The sequence below is a fragment of the Tachyglossus aculeatus genome, chromosome 3, assembly GCF_015852505.1.
Source record: "Tachyglossus aculeatus isolate mTacAcu1 chromosome 3, mTacAcu1.pri, whole genome shotgun sequence".
In the NCBI taxonomy this organism is placed as follows: Eukaryota; Metazoa; Chordata; class Mammalia; order Monotremata; family Tachyglossidae; genus Tachyglossus; species Tachyglossus aculeatus.
Window position 1 is genome coordinate 66307904 of NC_052068.1, and position 20107 is coordinate 66328010.

General features: G+C 42.6%; 1 protein-coding gene and 1 pseudogene across 1 annotated transcript in view; one reads left to right on the top strand and one right to left on the bottom strand.

The window, feature by feature from the left end:
- The window catches only part of MCU (mitochondrial calcium uniporter), a 211808-nt gene that overhangs the window by 83425 nt on the left and 108276 nt on the right, over nt 1-20107 (top strand). The window lies entirely within an intron of this gene.
- LOC119926118 lies at nt 13880-14115 on the bottom strand (annotated as a pseudogene).

A 20107-nucleotide genomic window follows, 5' to 3' on the forward strand; every position in this document is an offset into this window, starting at 1 on the left:
GAGTGCATGACATATAATAAGAACTTAAGCTTCTGTCTCCCCCATCTGTCTGGGCTGGACTCCAGCCTCACTCCCCTCATCCAGATCCGATGGTTTCTTAGCTGGGAAGGCTTTTGGAAGCATCCTGGCTGAGCCCCAGGCCTCAACTACTGGCCCCCTCCCCGAGAGAGTGCAGACTTAACCTGTGAGCCCCTCTAGGCAAAGAGAGGAGAAGCAACGTGGCCTAATGATAATGATGGCATTTGTTAAGCGCTTACTATGTGCAGAGCACTGTTCTAAGCGCTGGGGGGGATACAAGGTGATCAAGTTGTCCCACGTGGGGCTCACAGTCTTAATCCCCATTTTACAGATGAGGTAACTGAGGCTCAGAGAAATTAAGGGACTTGCCCAAGGTCACACAGCAGACATGTGGCGGAGTCGGGATTCGAACCCATGACCTCTGACTCCAAAGCCCGTGCTCTTTCCACTGAGCCACGCTGCTTCTCTGATGGATAGAGCACAGGCCTGGGAATCAGGAGGACCTGGGTTCTAATACTGGCTCTGCCACTTGACTGCTGTGTGACTTTGGTCAAGTCACTTCACTTCTCTGTGCCTCAGTTACCTCATCTGTAAAATGGGGATTAAGACTGTGGCCCCAAGTGTGGGACAAGGGATCCTGTCCATCCTGATTAGCTACCCCAGAGCTTATTACCTTAACAAAAAGAGTCCCAACCCTGAGCTTTCTGGCTATTTACACTGTGATAAGGCCACAGAGACATGTTATGATAAGGCCACAGAGACATGTTAACATCTCTACCCTCCCACCAGCACCAATATGGGGCAGAAATCCTCACTGTCACTAGTGCTCAATGTGTGGGTTTCATCAGTAGTAGATTTATCTGGCTTAAATAGCCACCGCATTAAATTAGTGTAAAGGCCGAAAGTACGGCTTTGCTTTTTGAAGACCTTTTTTATTTAAATGGTATTTGGTAAAAACTCTGTGCCGGGTGCTGAACTAAGTGCTGTAGTAGATACAAGTCGGTCAGGTTGGACACAGTCACTGTCCCACTTGGGCTCATAGTTAATTTGGAGGGCGTAGGATTTAATCCCCATTTTATAAATGAGGTTATTGAAGTCCAGAGGAGTGAAGTGATTTGCCCAAGGTCACACAGCAGACAGATGGTGGAGTTGGAATTAGGATGCAGGTCTTCTGACTCCCAGCATCGTGCTCTTTCTACTAGTCCACACTGCTTCCAGCCAACATCAAACTCTGAATTTCGGAATTCAGGATCCCCTATTCAAAACCGGCCTGGCGATTTTTCCGTTTTGAATGTGGTGATGCAATTTGGATATAGCAATGCCGCCTGTCCAGAGTTCTTGGAACAGGAAACCAGCACTTCTGTGTCAGGGAATAAATGCTTACTGGGCATAAACTAAGTGTTGTGAGGTACTTTCCAAGGTGAAGGTACCTCACAACTTCTGGAAGGCTGCACTGATAAAACAGTAAATGCTTGTGTGGATGTTCTGCTATAAATTATTTCTATTTTTTTTTCCCTTCAGCCTCTCTCCCCCTTCGCTCAGGAGGCAAGCGGACATATGTGACTGAGGGTTGTAGACAGTGAGCTCCTTAGTGGTGCGGGGGCTGGATTGTCCCTGTCCGGGCTGAGGGTAGAGGGCACGTGGTGCCGGCCTCCGCCTGAGCTCCAGGGCATCTGACAGCCCCCAGCAGTGCCATCTGCTCCCATAGCCAGCCTGGCACGGCTCCGGGCGGGCTCCAGCCTGGCAGGGGCAGCTGCAGGCCGGAGGCAGGGGGATGAGTTCTCTCCTCTCAGTTGTTCATCCCGTTGAGCACAGCATCGAACCCAGAGACTGCTGGAGCTTCCTTAGTCCTCCCTGAGCTACAAGGGGAGCTGGAAAAACACACTTGTGTCTGTTATATTGTTGTTGTTGTTATGTGTTGTACTTTCCCAAGTGCTTAGTACAGTGCTCTGCCCACAGTAAGCACTCAATAAATACAGTTGACTCACACACACACACACACCCAGTCACACACACCCCTCCCACCACCACCTCAGAGGAGCAGCATGGCTTAGTGGAAAGAACACAGGTTTGGGAGTCAGAAGACATGGGTTCTAATCAATCAATCGTATTTATTGAGCGCTTACTGTGTGCAGAGCACTGTACTAAGCGCTTGGGAAGTACAAGTTGGCAGTAAAGTAATCCCGGCTCCACCACTTGTCTGCTGTGTAACCTTGGGCAAGCTACTTAACTTCTCTGTGCCTGTTACTTCAGCTGGAAAATGGGGTTTAAGATGGTGAGCTCCACATGGGACAACCTGATTACCTTATATCTACCCCAATACTTCGGATAGTGCTTGGCACATATTAAGCACTTAACAAATATCCTAACTATTATTATTACCCCTGCACACACAGCACCGACTTGCCACCAATGACAATGATTTTAAAAGCCTGGCCATTCCAGTAAGAAAGCAATTTTACTTTCACCCCTGGCTGAACCCTGCACATATTGGATTTGATGTCCTATCTCCCCAAATGTTCTTTATTTTTATCTGAGCCAGCTGTCTGCATGTGCATGTGCTTAAGGAAAAGACAGTATGTGTAAGATACCTTTCAGCTGGAAAGTGTGTGAAATAGTGGTGGGCTATATCTTATTTCCTGACACCTGGAATACTGAAATACATCTCCAAATCTGGTTTTTGGAAGTGAAAATGAAATTTAGCAGGACATCTCAACCTTTTTTTGGAATGCCACTTTTGGGGAAAACAATTTTTTGAGCATCACCAATAGCTTAAAATAATTCCTCCCTCTCCTTTTTAACACTTACTATTACCAGATGGGTGCTAAACTGCTATATAAAATCAGTGAAATTACTCATGTGGGAGAGCCATCAGATACACATACGCAAATGTGTGTATACACACATTCAGACACACACACATATAAATTAAAACGTATTTGCCTGCTTTGTGATCTTGGACAAGTCACTTAACTGCTCTTTGTCTTAGTTTCCTCATCTGTAAAATGGAAATGCAATACCAGTTCTCCCTCGTACTTAGACTGTGAGTCCCATGCTGGACAAGGACCATGTCCGACCGGACTATCTTATATCTACTCCAGTGAGTAGTAAAGTGCTTGGCGTATAGTAAGCACTCAACAAACACCACAATCATCTAAATTAGCCAGTAGAAAGGTATAAATGGTAGTCTGACAAATGCAAATATAGAAACAGATTTTTTTTTATTTCTCTCCACTCGTAGTGTGAACAGGTGATTAGATATCTTTGTTCTTATTACTGAAGATGATGCTATTCATGATGAGATCCTTTCCCTATGCCTGTGTGTGGCTGTAAAACCCAGTGCCTGATGAACCCTCCCTTCTAAATTATGTGTCTGTAAAGAGGGTTAATTTGTACCTCTCATTATCCCAATTTTTGCCAAGCCATTACTCAGAGGGAGCAAACTCTCCCTACTGCTACCCGAGAGGAGGTCTGGTCTTATCTGCTGCAGGGATCTCCTAGTAACCATTGCAGTTATCACAGTGTTCGAGCCTGGGCTTCACTGTACTTTGAAATCAATGATTTTGCCCTTCTGGCTTGCATGTGCCCCCTTTCTGTTTATCATGCAGCAGGTGCTTGGATCTATCGTGAACAAAAGCATTCATTCATTCAGGGTGGTTTTTCTCCAGTTTTCCCATTGGTCTCCAGCCCAGGGGGATCACCAAACTCATGTCCTCTCCCGGGAGAGAGAATCAGCCCTCTATGGGATGAGTTTAAATGATAAAGTCAAAAGTGGAAAGGTTCGATAACCTGATTTTTTTTCTAAACTAAGTTGAAACTGTTGTTTTTTTGAGGCTGTTTTGTGCTCTATATGTGAAGCAGTGCTTTGGGAAGGAGACACTCCGTAATAATTAAGATTCACAGTAATATTATTACTATTATTAACTGCGACACTGCGAGTCCCGTGTGGGACAGGGACTGTTTCCACCCTTTTGGAAACAGCTTGTATCTACTCTAGAGAAGCAGCTTGGCTCAGTGGAAAGAGCACGGGCTTTGGAGTCAGAGGTCATGAGTTCAAACCCCGGCTCTGCCAATTGTTAGCTGTGTGACTTTGGGCAAGTCACTTAAACTTAACTTCTCTGGGCCTCAGTTCCCTCACCTGTAAAATGGGGATTAAGACTGTGAGCCCCCTGCAGGACAACCTGATCACCTTTTAACCTCCCCAGTGCTTAGAACAGTGCTTTGCACATAGTTAGCGCTTAATAAATGCCATTATTATTATTACTAGTGCTTAGTACAGTGCCTGGTGCATAGTAAATGCTTAACAATACCATAAAAATACATTTACCAAATTCCTTAATATAAGTAGCACATCTGTGCATTGATAGACACTTCCTAGGGTTAGACCTCACCCTTAAAGGTATTGCTCAGCTGCTCTATTCTGCTATTCAGAGTCATACCTCCAGTGGATCACCCAGCCCTCGGGTTTTTCTCCACGAAAATCCGAACATCTTGATTTACACGAGTGCAACCTTGGTCTCAGTGGCCGTCGGAATTTGTTGAAGCTCTGCCAAGAGAAGCTTTCAGTTCCATGACGCAGGTCTCTTTACTGCCTTATACTGGGCTTGTTCCTAGGGTCAGGATTAATTCTGTTTATTCTGATGACTTGACACCTGTCCACATGTTTTGTTTTGTTGTCTGTCTCCCCCTTCTAGACTGTGAGCCCGTTGTTGGGTAGGACCGTCTCTATATGTTGCCACCTTGTACTTCCCATGCGCTTAGTACAGTGCTCTGCACATAATAAGTGCTCAATAAATGCGATTGAATGAATGAATGACTGAAAGGGAGGCCGGGCAGGCTCTGAAATTTCAGGAAGACTCCCAAATCGGGATGCTTTAAGGCCTCACCAAGGACAAGTCCATTTGGGGGGATGTGGTTTTTTGTGGATCACCCACTCACGCCCAGCTGGGATCAGACTTTTAGCTTCTTATTGCCCATGGAAGTTTCCACCTGCCACTTACATTTGTTGACAAATTCCACCTCTTTGGGAAATCCTTGAAGCTGAAATGACTGTCTAGTTGCCCGTTTGGATGATCTGACTTTCCAAGAGCACGTGAAACCCCTTGCTTTCAGGGATAGTCGTCAGACTGGAAGCAGTTGCAGTCAGGATGTTTGCAGGGCAACTAAAATCAATCAGTCATATTTATTGAACACCTACTGTTTGCAGAACACTATACCCAGCGCTTGGGCGAGAACAATACGATAGACTTGGTAAACACATTCCCTGCCCACAAGGATTTTGCAGGCTAGAGTTTTTTGTTAAAATTTTCGTTTGGGTCATCATTTGGGAAGCAGCATTGCCTAGAGCACAGGCCTGAGAGTCAGGTCCTAATATCAGCTCTGCCACTTATCTGCTGGGTAACCTTTGGCAAGTCACTTCGCTTCTCTGTACCTCAGTTACCCCATCTGCAAAATGCAGATTAAGACAGTCCCAAGTGGAACATGGACTGTGTCCAACCTGATTAGCTTGTATCTCTCCCAGTGCTTAGTACAGTGCCTTGCACATAGTAAGCGCTTAACAATGCCATTTAAAAAAAGGGAGGGAGAGATTCCTATGGTGACATTATTCAGTTCCCTAGATCCTGGGGAGATCCAACTAAATGTCCAGGGAGACCAGGATCAACATCTTAGCAGTAAATCCGTTTGAGCCTTTCGCAAAACTTGCCTTACCACCCTTTCGATTCTGTACCAGCCTGGGTCATCACGATACCCATTGGGCGCCTTTGATGTGCAGTTCTCCATCCATTGATAGGCAGTTTTTAGGATCATGAGCAGCTTTATGAGGACTGAAAGCAAGTGGATGCATCACTGGTTTAAGAAGCAAAATGGAGCTATAAGTGCTTGGAAGAAACAGCATTGTTTCCCTCCGTTTGAGAAGAAATAAGTTGCAGTTTCCAAAAGGTGTTTTCTTTATTTCACTTCCCTGATTAATAAAATTCAGCTTACCACATTTTTACGTTTATATTTTACATTTGTAGCAGTTGCATCTTCAGCTTTGAACAGCAAATGCAACTTCTGGTCAGTGGGATATTGGGAAAGGGCAAAAAAAGCTAATCTTATTAGAAACTGAGATTTGGGCTCTTTCCTACTCTTTAGCCCAGTGATTAAACTGATTGAAGTGCTGCACACCTTCAGTAAACTTCTGTTACAGGTGAGCCATTATCTAAATTGGCCATTTATCTGAATCGAGGCTAGTTCTGATGATTGAAAATTAGGGTGGCTGTCCAGACAAAATAGAGAGCTTGCCTGATTGAGCTAGCTGAGCCTGATTTTGCCAGTGCTTGGAAATAATGGGTATTTCGGCAAGTCTTGCCCCAGTTAGTTCTGTTGTACTGCATTTCCTTCTGGTTCTGACTTCGAAAGCAATGAAGATGGGTTGGGAATATGTCTGCTAACTCCATTGCATTGTACTCTCCCAGATGCTAAGTACAGTGCTCTATAAATCAATCAATCAATCGTATTTATTGAGCACTTGTGTGCAGAGCACTGTACTAAGCGCTTGGGAAGTACAAGTTGGCAACATATAGAGACAGTCCCTACCCAACAGTGGGCTCACAGTCTAGAGGTGGGCTCATAAATACCATTGGTTGAGATGCTAAGGCAGTTAGCCTGTTGGAGTATACAAGGTGAAAAAAATTAAGTATGCAAAAATGTTGGTAAGCACTGGCAAGGCTGGGAGACTGGGAGTGGAATCAGCTGCTGATATTTGACAAGCATAAAGACCAAAGAAGAACAAAGGCCCTCACCTTTGGGGTTCCCTCCACGTAATCCTATCAGACCCAAGGTGTTGTTTCGACTACCTGGTAAGTCTTTTTCTACAGCAAATCACTATGGCAGCAAACATGCAACAAGACATTACCTAGCAAGTCTTTTTCTATAGCAAATAAATATGACTGCAAACATGCAACAAGACAAATTCTACTCTTTACACCTTAATTTTGTTTGGTACACATTTTAAATTGCTTGCTTTGTTTACTGGCCTTATTTATGGCTTTCATTTTATCCTGAAATGATTTATCATTTTAATTTGAGGTGCCTTGGTTGCAGAAAACTTACTGTAGAAAAAAATGGAAAAAAGTGAGGCTTAGAGTCCTGCTGCGGACAGCATGATGTTTTTCACTTTCCAGCCAGCCTGGCTTCAGCAAATATTAAAGGAAAGGTTAGGAAAAGAGGTCTTGCACTGGTGTCACTGTGTTCTCCTGTTCTCTATTCTGCAAAAAGAAAAAGGAGGAAAGAGTCAGTGTGGAGCTTTGGGGTTCTGCAGGGCTTACCAAAGGAAGATCCTTTTCCTGTTGTTGGTTTTTTTTTTCCTCCCTCAAAAGAAAATAGAATGATCTAGTGCAAAGAATTAGAGTCTGAGAGTCAGAGAACCTGAGTTCTAATCCCTGCTCCTCCAATTGTCTGTTGTGTGACCATGCGGAAGTCACTTTGTGCCTTAGTTGACTCATCTGTAAAATGGGGATGAAAGATCTGATCTCCCTCCTACTAAGACTGGGAACCTCATATGGGTCAGGGACTGTGTCCCACCTGGTTAATTTATATCTACCCCAGTGCTTAGAAGAGTGCTTGCCACGTAGTAAGCACTTAACACATACCATAAAAGAAATGAGTGTTCTGATAAACCTTGGAAACAGACTGTTGGGCAAAGTGCAAGCCCTTTCTTCCAAGCAGCCCACTGAGATTTCTCTGCATTGACAATTCAGTCACTGGGAAGCTTAGTTTTAGCGATGTGTGAAGTGTTTAATATTTATATCTGAAAAATACTTTCCCAGAGACCCCGGAGCCAATTTATATTCCGTAAGCACAAGAAGGGCATATCAATTACTGGAAATAAAAATCCAATTAAAATTGTGCATGAGCCTGCATTCAGCTAGTTGGGAAATTTTGGTAGTGATAAGCCAGTGGGAGAAACCGTAGAAATGGTTTTCCAGGCAGTCAGACATCACAATTCTCATTCATGCCTGTTATTTACTCGCCTCGTTGCCTCCACCACATTATTTCCTCATTCTGATTTTTGAGGAGGAAATGTCAGATTCTTTGTCATAACTTGTAATTGTGAACAGTGATAGTGATGCCAGGTGGGGATACTGATGGTACCCAACACCTTGCAGAACAGGGGAGGTTCTCCTTTGAACCGCTGCACCCCGGGATTGGAAGAAGAACAGGATCGTGGATCATCCCTTGGCTCCTGCCAAGGAATGAGGAGTGACTTGAGCGACTTTATCAAAATAGGCATCCTCCTGGGTTAGAAATGGAGAAGAATGGGGGGTGAGTGGGAGACTAATTCATCGAATGCTTACTGAATGCAGCAAGTGTGTGTAATGGAAGTGAGAGATAGCTTTTCAAGTGGCTTCTTACCTTTCTTTTCCTTTCTTCCTTTTTTTTCCTTCTGCTCCCTTTATTGCTAAACTCAATTCTTATATGATCCCATGTAATAGCCCCCCCCGCAACCTTGCTTTATGGTTACAAATGTTATACAGAAGTGGAGCAAGTGTCTGAGTAAATACAGTAGATTTTCCTGATTTTGAAAGCTTCAGTGATCTTTTAATTAATTTTGACATTGTGGTCTTTTCCAAAGTTAATAGGGCAGAGAGATAGAACTTGACTGAGGGTTTCAGAGAGTTGCTGTGAAACAGGCCTTATTAAAGTAGAAATACTAATTTGAAAAGCCAATGGTAAGTATATTGCCCTCTGTGTAAACTATTCTTTTAAAAAATTCTCAAACATATCAATACAAGACATTCATCAATTTTTTGAAATCATCTTGCATGTATGTACTGCTTACATTAAGGGTTGATTGAAGGCACTGTCTTTTCAGGGATGCTGTGAAGATTAAGGCCATAAATGTTTTACAGTGTGATTTTTTTTTTTTTACAATCCATGTGAATGCTAAATGCAAATAGTAAATGACACCGGGAGCTCATAGTGACTTTTTCATTTTTATTAAGCATCTTAGCATTGCAGAATTGCATAGAGTGCTCTGATATATTCAGCCACATAGCTTAGATGATAAATGCTGCCGATTAACTATTGGTTTCCATTCTCTCAGAGGAACATCAAAGCAAAATTGCAGCTGTGTGTTTACTAAAGGCTTTCATCACGTTGTTCAAGGGTTTAGCATAAAATTATTGGGCACTTGTGACACCAAAGATGAGACGTACGTGTTAATGAAACTATTTTGTTCGATCAGAAACAGGATCATTTTTGTGATAACATATGATTGGCAGAACAAAGTGTCTTTTTCGAAATAGGAATCACAGCGTTTTGATTTTATTTCCTCAGAAGGTGCATTGTTTTGATAGTAAAAAGAAATATCTGCAGAAAAGATGAGTACTGTAGAAGAGACCGAAAGTCTTCAGGATAATAGAAGCCCTCATAATGTCTTTTCCGAAACCCTATGCCATCATTTGTAACGCAGTCTTCCAACTGCATCTTGATAGATGCTGCGGAAAGTTAAAACAGGAAGAACACATTATGGTACTAAAAGACCTTACAGTCTAATGGGAGGGGTAGACCAAGAACAAATACAAAACGTAAAATCAATCAGTCATATTTATTTAGTGCTTGCTGTGTTCAGAGCACTGTACTAAGCACTTGGGAAAGTACAGTACAGCAGAGTTGGTATACATTCCCTGCCCACAAGTAGACATTGCCTTCAAAGTAAGAGCAACGGTCAAGTGACAGAGGCATAGAATACAAAATACAAAAAGCTAGAGACACATCTGTTACAAATATGCATAAACAAAGTGGGATTTGGTGGAGTAAATGGAGTGACACAAGTCAGGGTGAATCCTGGAAGAATTTCAAGAGGAGATGTGTTTCATAAGTTTGACTACTGCGATATTGTTTTCAGTGTTTGGGGACTTTGGATGATTGGAAGACTGAGTATCAAAATAATTTGGTGAGTAGGAATATGAAACAAATATTTATATCAAATATCAACTTATACTGAAAGGTACTGAGTTTGATGTAGAATTATCCATTCCGAACCCAATATCCTGATGGCTCTAAAATGAATGAATTGCTGACAGAAGATACAATCTAGTTAGCTTTTGGGCATCCAATTAATTAGAAATCTGAATTAGAATGGAATTTCCCCTAAACAACAAACAAAATATCCATATGCATTGTAAAAAACGAAAGTGGGAGTATTGCAGAGTATTTCCTGAGGGGGAAATGACTGGGACAGAGCAACATATTGACCGTCCCTTCCATTTTAGGGCAACTCCACCCAGCAAAGCCTTGTTCCCCAGGATATGACCTGTTTCCTCGGTGATTATTAACATAACTAACCTATGGAACTCTGCTAGAGGATATTATTGAGGTAAATAATGAGGAAAAAAAAGATTTCCTTCCCCTGTCACCATAGATTCAACAAGGACTGATGGCAGTCAAAGTGATCTCACATTGTGGCCAGTGACCCTTTCTCCCACCGCAACTGGACTTCTTTGAATGAAATTAGCCAAGACCTTGGCCTTAATAAATAATTGCATTCTGGCACATCACTCCACTTCCATTCCTAAACATAAGTATTAGCTTAATAATTAATAATTATGGCATCTAAGTGCTTGTTATGCATCTAGATACAAGTTAATCAGGCAGGACTCAGTCTGACCCAGTTAATCAGGTCAAACCCAGCTTTTCAGATACTTCCTGAGTCCATCAATGTACAACTCAATTATGGGGCTTTAAAGACTTTGGTCAAGAGGAATTAATTTTTCTTCAGTGTTCCCTTCAGGATGGGGCTTTCCAACCTTTCTTGGGGAACACCCAACCCATGAGAAGATTATACACCCACCCCAGCGGGCTGTTCAGGTGGGGTGATGGGTGTTCACAGCATAGTTTTAATGGGTGAAAAAGTCCTTTACGTGATTTATGTTAAGGCTAGAGGCAACATGATGGAGCATGTGTAGGCCCCAAGGCCATTCCTAAAATTGTAGCATCATAAGGCTGAAGGGAATAATAACAATAATAATAATGAATCAATCAATCAATCGTATTATTGAACGCTTACTGTATGCAGAGCACTGTACTAAGTGCTTGGGAAGTACAAGTTGGCAACATATAGAGACAGTCCCTACCCAACAGTGGGCTCACAGTCTAGAAGGGGGGAGACAGAGATCAAAACCAAACATTAACAAAATAAAATAGAATAGATATGTACAAGTAAAATAAATAAATAAATAGAGTAATAAATATGTACAAACATATATACATATATACAGGACATATATACATATAATAATGGCATTTATTAAGCGCTTACTATGTGCAAAGCACTGTTCTATGCGCTGGGGAGGTTACAAGGTGATCATGTCGTCCCACGGAGGGCTCACAGTCTTAATCCCCATTTTCCAGATGAGGGAACTGAGGCCCAGAGAAGTTAAGTGACTTGCCCAAAGTCACACAGCTGACAGTTGGCGGAGCTGGGATTTGAACCCATGACCTCTGACTCCAGAGCCCGGGCTGTTTCCACTGAGCCATGCTGCTTCTCCGAATATATATACCGGATAAGAAGAATAGGAATAAGAATAATAATAATAGTAATTGTGGTATTAAGCACTGTACAAAGTGCTGGGGTAGATACCAGATAATCAAGTCCCACATGGGGCAGTCTAAGTAAGAGGAAGAGCAGGGAATGCATCCTCATTTTATAGATGAGGAAATTGAGGCATAGAGAAGCCAAGTGACTTGCCCAAGGTCACACAGCAGGTACCTTGCAGAGCTGGAATTAGAGCCCAGGTCCTCTGATTCCATGGTCCCTGCTCCGGTAGCCCATGTTCGTGGAATAAATTTGTTTGCCTCCTTTTGGGACTGGTCCCTAGTCACAGGATAAGGTGAATGGAGGTATTTACAAGATCATAGAGTGGTTGCACATTTACATGTGATGATATCACTGAAGTCGAGGATGGCAGACCCTCTGAATTCTGGAGGCATCAGAGGCATCTGACTCACGGCAGCACGCTGGTTGGAAGCCAATACTTTTGAAGAGAGTTTTCTGGCATGAGTAATTTTACTCAATCTCAGAATTTGCAGCCAATTTCTTTGCCTGTCTTTAAAATTAGGATGATAATATTAAACAGCTTCCTGCCTTGCACAAACGGTATTGGGCAGATAAATTACATTTGAAAAGCAGGTTAAGTTAGTATGATTTATTAATTTCTGGATTAGAAATTGATGTAGAATTCCAAGATGCCTGTAGGTGTTTCTTAATTGGAACAAGCGTATACCCTTGCCCTTCATGATGTTGGAATAATGAACACTAATTGTAATTGGTTTAGGATTCCATGTGATTGGGCTACATCATTTTTGAGACCAAGTGCTAAGTATTAGTGCATCACCAGTAAGAAGCCTTTTAAACTCTTTTGGAGCCACACAGCCATGACTGGGGATTTAGCAGAAAGTTTGAATTTTACCCGATTTAATAGAGTTATTCCTGAGTCCTTTTTAAAAATTAAAACTTGTGACCTCCCCACAAATGCAGAAAAGGTTAATTTGAAAAAGCTGAAGTTTCTGTCAGTATTTGTAAATATTCAGTGAACTTGAGGCAATTTATGAATCCAACAAAATTATTCAGTGGTTAACTGAAGTAGACTTAAGATAATTTTCAATATAGTGGCATTTGTTAAACCCTTACTATGTACTAGGCACTGTACTAAGCACTGGGGTGGAGACAAGCTAGTCAGCTTGGGCACAGTCCTTGTTCCACATGGGGCTTGCGCTCTTTATCCCTATTTTATATATAAGGGAATTGAGGCACAAAGAAGTATCACTTCTCTTCACCTGTTACCTTATCAGTAATATAATAATAATAATAATAATGGCATTTATTAAGTGCTTACTATGTGCAAAGCACTGTTCTAAGCACTGAAAAGGTTACAAGGTGATCAGGTTGACCCATGGGGGGCTCACAGTCTTAATCCTCATTTTACAGAAGAGGTAACTGAGGCACAGAGAAGTGAAGTGACTTTCCCAAAGTCACACAGCTGACAATTGTCAGAGCTGTGTCTTTGTGCTTATATTTATCATCTGTAAATTGTGGATTAAATCCCCCTCCCTCCAATTTAGACTGTGAACCCCATGTGGGACAAGGACTATATCCCAGATTGAGCCCCCCTTTTCCTCTGCTCCTCCTCCCTGCCCCATAGCACTTGTGCATATGTGTACATATTTATTATTCTACTTATTTTATTAATGATGTCTATAATTCTGTTTATATTGTTGCTACTAATGCCTATCTACTTGGTTTGTTTTGTTGCCTGTCTCACCCTTTCTAGACTGTGAGCCTGTTGTTAGGTAGGGATTGTGTCTATTTGTTGCCGAATTGTACTTTCTACGTGCTTAATACAGTGCTCTGCACACAGTAAGCGCTCAATAAATACAATTGAATGAATGAATGAATGAATATAAGTGCTTGGATCATCTTAGTAGCAGTTTGGATGGAGAAGAAAGGGTGGATGTTAGCGGTGTAGAAATGACAGGAACTGGTGACATTGAATATGTGGGTTGACTGAGAGAGATGAGTCGAGGATAATGCCAAGGTTACGAACAGGCTTGTGAGACAGGGATGGTTGTGGTGTTGTCATTGACGGGAAAGTCAAGGGAAGGACAGGGTTTGGTGGGAAGATAAAGAGTTGAGTTTTCGACATGTTAAGTTTGAGGTATTGGTGGGACGTCCAAGTAGAAGTGTCCTGAATCAATCAATAAATCAGTGCTGTTTTACCACTTACTGTGCTTGGGAGAGTAGAGCAAAACGGAGTTGGTAGACACGTTCCCTGCCCACGATGAGTTTTCAGCGCAGAGGGACACATATTAAACAGAAACCACTCAGTTTGCAGTTTTCCTCATCCCACCTTCTCTGAGAAGGAATGATCCTCAGTGGTGAGCAGCAGTTGTAAAAAAGCAGCACTGTTAGGCAGCTTCAGACTCAGAAGAGAACACTTAAAAGCTCCTCCTCGTGACTTCCCATCTCTTACACTTGTTCATTCATTCAATCGTATTTATTGAGTGCTTACTGTGTGCAGAGCACTGTACTAAGTGCTTGGGAAGTATAAGTTGGCAACATCTAGTAATGGTCCCTACCCAACAGTGGGCTCACAGTCTAGAAGGGGGAGACAGAGAACAAAATAAAACATGTTAACAAAATAAAATAATTAGAATAAATATGTACAAATAAAATAGAGTAATAAATACGTACAAACATATATACAGGTATGTAGCGCATTGTACTAAGAGCTTGGGAGAGTACAAAAACAGACACAGTCCCTGCCCACCACGAGCTAGTCTGTAGCTGTCTAGCAATCACCACCAGAACCCTACCGGAAGGTGGGGAGGGGTGAAAATGTGGAGAATAATAATAATAATGGCATTTATTAAGTGCTTACTATGTGCAAAGCACTGTTCTAAGTGCTGGGGAGGTTACAACGTGATCCGGTTGTCCCACGGGGGGCTCACGGTCTTAATTCCCATTTTACAGGTGAGGTAACTGAGGCCCAGAGAAATGACTTGCCCAAAGTCACCCAGCTGATAATTGGCGGATCTGGGATTTGAACCCATGACCTCTGACGCCAAAGGCCAGGCTCTTTCCACTGAGCCACGCTGAGGGGTGCCCCTCCGCTGCCATGCATTCCAGAACCAAACTGCCATCCACATGTTGGGAAAAAAATGGGGTAGGTCCTCAGGAACTATATTGTGTGATCCTGCTGTGATTTTATATAAATATAGGCTAGCACTTCTGTGGTATTCTAGAAATAACACGATTGACGTTTCAGAGGCCACTAGAGTACATGACGGTATTTGTTAAGCGCTTACTATGTGCCAGGCATTGTACTAAGCGCTGCGGGTTGTGGGGGGGATACAAGCCAATCAAGTTGGACACAGTCCCTGTCCCATGTGGGGCTCACGGTCTCAATCCCCACTTTACCGATGAGATAACTGAGGGCCAGAGAAGTGAAGTGACTTGGCCAGGGTCACACGGCAGATAAGTGGCGGAGCCGGGATTAGAACCCAAGACCTTCTAACTCCCAGGCCCGGACTCTAACTACTAGGCTGCACTGCTTATAGACTGGCTGTTGTCCCTGCTCTTCAGACCCTAAGCTCCACTAGTGTCTTAGTACATTGCTCAGCCCACAGAAAACCTGTAAATACTAGTATTATTCTTAATTTTGATCACAGTCGCTATTTCCCACGGAAGAGCCTACTCTCTTTTTCCAAGGACGACACTCGTTTGGCAAGATTTTAATTCACTCAAGTGAAGTGAGTTCGACCAGCCACGGGAATATCCCAAATTAGTTTTCGTCACCTCCTCCACACCGCCCAATAGGAAAAGGAGCCCCAGGAGGCTAGACTAGTTCCAGACTAGTAGAATTGATACACCATCAGTTTTGCCAGATTGCAGGTCTTCCCTACATGCTATGGATTGAACACAGTTGAGGAATTAGGCATCCTTTTTCTCACCAGGAACCTCTGAGTGATATAGTGGTGGAAAAAATAATTTTCACAGGCACCCAGTTTTGGACAGAAGGAATACTATAACCTGAGTTTTCTTTGGCACAGTGTTCTTCAGGAATGCAAGCCTCATGTTATTGATAGAACTGACAACACATTTATTAGGTTATGAACTAATACCTGAATTAGGGGCTTTTCTAAAAGGGCCAAAGCCAATGACCACAGGATTCCCAGGTGGTCCTGAAGTAACAGAATATACTCAAAAAGCCAAGCAAGCGGTAGGAGCTTAGTAAATATCTCCTGAGGAAAATAAAAAGAGCCATGTATCCCGTACTGGTCCGTCAAGCCCTTTCTTTCCCACAAACCCGTCCTTTTTCCGTAAAAGTCAAAAGGATTATTGTCTGCTTATTATAGGTGTCTGCTTTAAGAATTTGCCTATACATAGTAAAGGAGATATGATTCTGGTGAAGGGACACTAAAAAACCATTCGTCTGCTAACACCGAACCTGTAACACTGTACCTCGTTCTTGCCTGTCCTGACGTCGACCCCTGGCCCACGTCCTCCCCCTGGCCTGGAATGCCCTCCCTCTGCCCATCTGCCAAGCTAGCTCTCTTCCTCCCTTCAAAGCTCTACTGAGAGCTCATCTCCTCCAGGAGGGCTTCCCAGACTAAGCCCCCTTTTTCCTCTCCTCCTCCCCATCCCCCCTGCCCTACCTCCTTCCCCTCCCCACAGCACCTGTATATATATTTGTACAGATTTATCACTCTATTTATTTTACTTGTACATATTTACTATTCTATTTATTTTGTTAATGATGTGCATCTGACTTTATTTCTATTTATTCTGATGACTTTACACCTGTCCACATGTTTTGTTTTGTTGTCTGTCTCCCCCTTCTAGACTGTGAGCCCGTTGTTGGGTAGGGACCGTTTCTATATGTTGCCAACTTGTACTTCCCAAGCGCTTAGTACAGTGCTGTGCACACAGTAAGCACTCAATAAATACGATTGAATGAATGAATGAAGGACCCACTCTGAAGTCTCGATAGCGGAAACCAAAATGAATCCTTGTCAAACAAAATGAACATCAATTCTGATGTCTTATCAGAGGCTTGTAAAATTGTTTTATTCCTCCAAATTCAAGTGTGAAGTAGGGTGTTCAACTCTGATTCCAAATTTTAGTAAAGTTACAGATCACCTGCCTTTGAGACAGATCTAAGTGGATCAAAAGGCCCACTGCAGTATTCTGTCACTTTCTAAGGGCAATACTATGTTTTAGATCTATAGAAAACTTGTCCTTTTTTTATGGTATTTGCTAAGCACTTGCTGTGTGCCAGATACCATACTAAGCGCTGGGATAGATACTAATTTAGGTTGGACACAGTCCATGTTTCACATGGGGCTCAAAGACTTAATCCCCATTTTCCAGATGAGGGAACAGAGGCATAGAGAAGTGAAGTGACTTGCCCTAAGTCACGCAGCAGACAAGGGTTGGAGCCAGTTTTAGAACCCAAGCCCATGCTCCACTAGGCCATGCTACTTCTCTTTGAACTGAAGGAGAAAAGTATAAGAATGGAGACGTCTAGTCAAGGGCCAAAATCTCTTATTGATAACCAGAGAATAACATTATTTTGTTTACATCCAGTGGAATTTAATTTTAAGAATAGATGTTTGTGTAGCTTTTCACATTAGCAGCAGCCTTGTTCTCACCATGTCTGAAAATTTAGTCACAGCTTCTACGACTGCCATATTACTCTTTTTTAGTGTGTCCTCCATCTGTGCCCCCTCCCCAGGCAGCTTCCTTTTCGACCCCTAAGCATTTCCAGGACAGAGACTGTTCAACTCCCCACAGTACCTGGGATTTGGTAACCTTTTCCGTGGAGAAGTTCCTTCTTGAGTCCAACCAAACTCTCTCCCATAATTTACACTCGACTCTTGCAGCTGGAAGAGTGTGTTTCCTCTCTCTGCCCTTAATTCCCACCATTTTCTTCAGATATAAGCAGTCTTTTTCCAGTAGAGCCATATCTAACTGAAGATTGACATGTTTTGGGAATTCACGAGCTGTCAACGGATCTAGCTAAGCTTTGCAAAATATACTTCCCTCGCATTTTGTCAATTCAGTTTAATTTTAATTAGTCAAAACTTCACTGTATCATAGTAAATATGCTGTCCTGTAGTTGGAGAATATAATTAAGTCTCAAGTGATTGGAGTCTTCCAAAATGGAAGGCTGTAAATTACTGCAAAGTAGTGGGCAGAGATGTGTCGCCTCAGAGAATTAGAAGATTTTCAGTTTTAGTAAACCAAGAACTGGTGACATTGTGCTATAATCTCCCAGACGTTCTGCAGGAATCTGTTCTCTTTACGTTCCAGGAAAGTAGCTTTGCTTTCCTTATTTTGAGATATCTTAGACTTCCATTTTCTAAGAAAAAAACACCGAGGCCTTGCAGCTTGCACCCAGGATACATGTTCTGTACAAATCCTAAACCAATCTCTTACTGACTGACCAACCTCAATGTCCTATTGAACTATAAGGCAACCCAATTTAGAATTTTATGCATTTTCATTCAGTTGCACAATCAGATTGTTGTAGTGGCAGCCAGAGGAGTCATCTCTATGCCTGCATTTAAAATTCTTTGACCCACTTGTTGCATGATGGGGGACAATTCCTGAGATTCAACAATTCGAGGATTAGATATTCTAGAGTGGAAGGATCCCTGAGAGGTCATGATACCTTGGATTTTTAGACAGCTGTTATTTTAGTTAGCTCATTTTTGCCCTCACACCAGCCCTGGGAGGAAGGTAGTAGTGGCAGGCGGTATTATTCCCATTTTGTAGATGAGGGAATTGAAGTACAGAGAAGTTAAGCGATGTGCACATGGTCCTGCGGCAGATTAGCAACACAGCCTGGACTCGAACCAGAGTCCTCCATCTCCTAGAAGGGGGCTCGCTGCTCTGCCACACCACTTCCCCTTTAGACCAGCCCTCAGCTTTAAGGCAAATGAAACATCATGAATACCCCGGGGCTTGTTGTGTGCAGAGGACTGCACTAGGTGCTCGATAAGTACCATTAATTAATTGATTGACTAACCTGGCACTCACTGGGCAGAAGGCCAGATTAGGAGCCTGAGGACCAAACAGAAGAAGCAAAAGGGAAGATCCCTGCACTCAAGGAGCTTAAAGTCTAATGCAGAAAGGATCAAAGGTGCCAAATGTTCAGTAGGTAAAATAATTTGAGTGGAAATAAATAATAAGCAAACAGATAAATATAGTGAAGGGTCAAGCCATTTAGGAGGGAGTATCACCAATCTTCTTCTTCAAGATCTCCTGGGTGGGGGTTCCACAACCTCCCACAATAACTTGTTTTAGTGGTTTGTATTCTAAATCTTCCTTAGGTTCAACTAAACTCTCGCCTGTGCAACTCTGCTTGTTTCTTCCGGGTTGGTTCTCCATGGATATGGATGACTAGTTAGCATTTTTTTTCGTAAAGACCTTTCATACATATCCTTTCCCACCAAGTGAAGTGCCCTGCACACAGTAAACATTTAATAAATACTATTGCTACTTTCACTATTTTTTTATGGTATTTAAGCACTTTGTGTCCAGCACTGTTCTAAGGAGTAGGGTAGATACAAGACAATCTGGTTGGACTCAGTCCTTGTCCCACCCAGGGCTCACAATTTGTCAGAGGTTGGAGGATTTAAATCCCCATTTTCCTGATGAGGTAATTGAGACCCAAACAAGTTAAATGACTAGCCTGAGGTAACATAACAGACAAATGGGAAGCAGTCTGGCCCTGTGGAAAGACCAGGGGCCCAGTTGTCAGGTTGTGAATTCTAATGCAGGCTCTTCAGCTAATCTACTGTTTGACCTTAGGCAAGTCACTTAATTTGGCTATGCCTCCATTACTTCATGCATAAAATAGGGATTAAGCCTGTGAGCTCCATTTGGGACAGGGACTGTGTCCAACCTGATTATCTTATTTCTACCCCAGTGGACTGAGAGAGGGGTTGGTAACACTTCGGAACACTGTATTAAAATTTCCTGTGACCCCGATAAAGTAATTATTTTTCTGCTACCTGCTCAGTTTAAGATCATCTGCAAACCTGATGGCCCACAGCCACGGAACCCCCAAGTCTCCAGGCCCTCTGGCCCTCCTGGAAGCAGAGGGTTGGTCTCTGCCTCTGATTATGATTGCCTGAGGAGTCTGAGGGCTTCCAGGGATCAATTGATTCTCTTGGTTTAGACCTGCTATGTTAGCTTGACATTGACTGTGATTGTCACAAAGCCCTCCCTGTCTAATTTTTGTTGTTGTTGTTTGTTTGCTTTATTTCATTTCATGGTATTTGTTAAGTGCTCACTGTGTGCCAGGCACTGTACTAAGTGCTTGGGTAGATGTAAGCTAATCAGGTTGGACGTAGTCCATGTTCCAAATAGGGCTCACAGTCTTAATCCCCACACTTACGTCCATATCTGTAATTTTATTTATATTAATGTCTGTCTCCCCCTCTAGACTGTAAACTCATTGTGGACAGGGAGTGTGTCTGTTATATTGTACTCTCCCAAGCACTTTCATTCATTCATTCAGTCAGTCATTTATTGAGC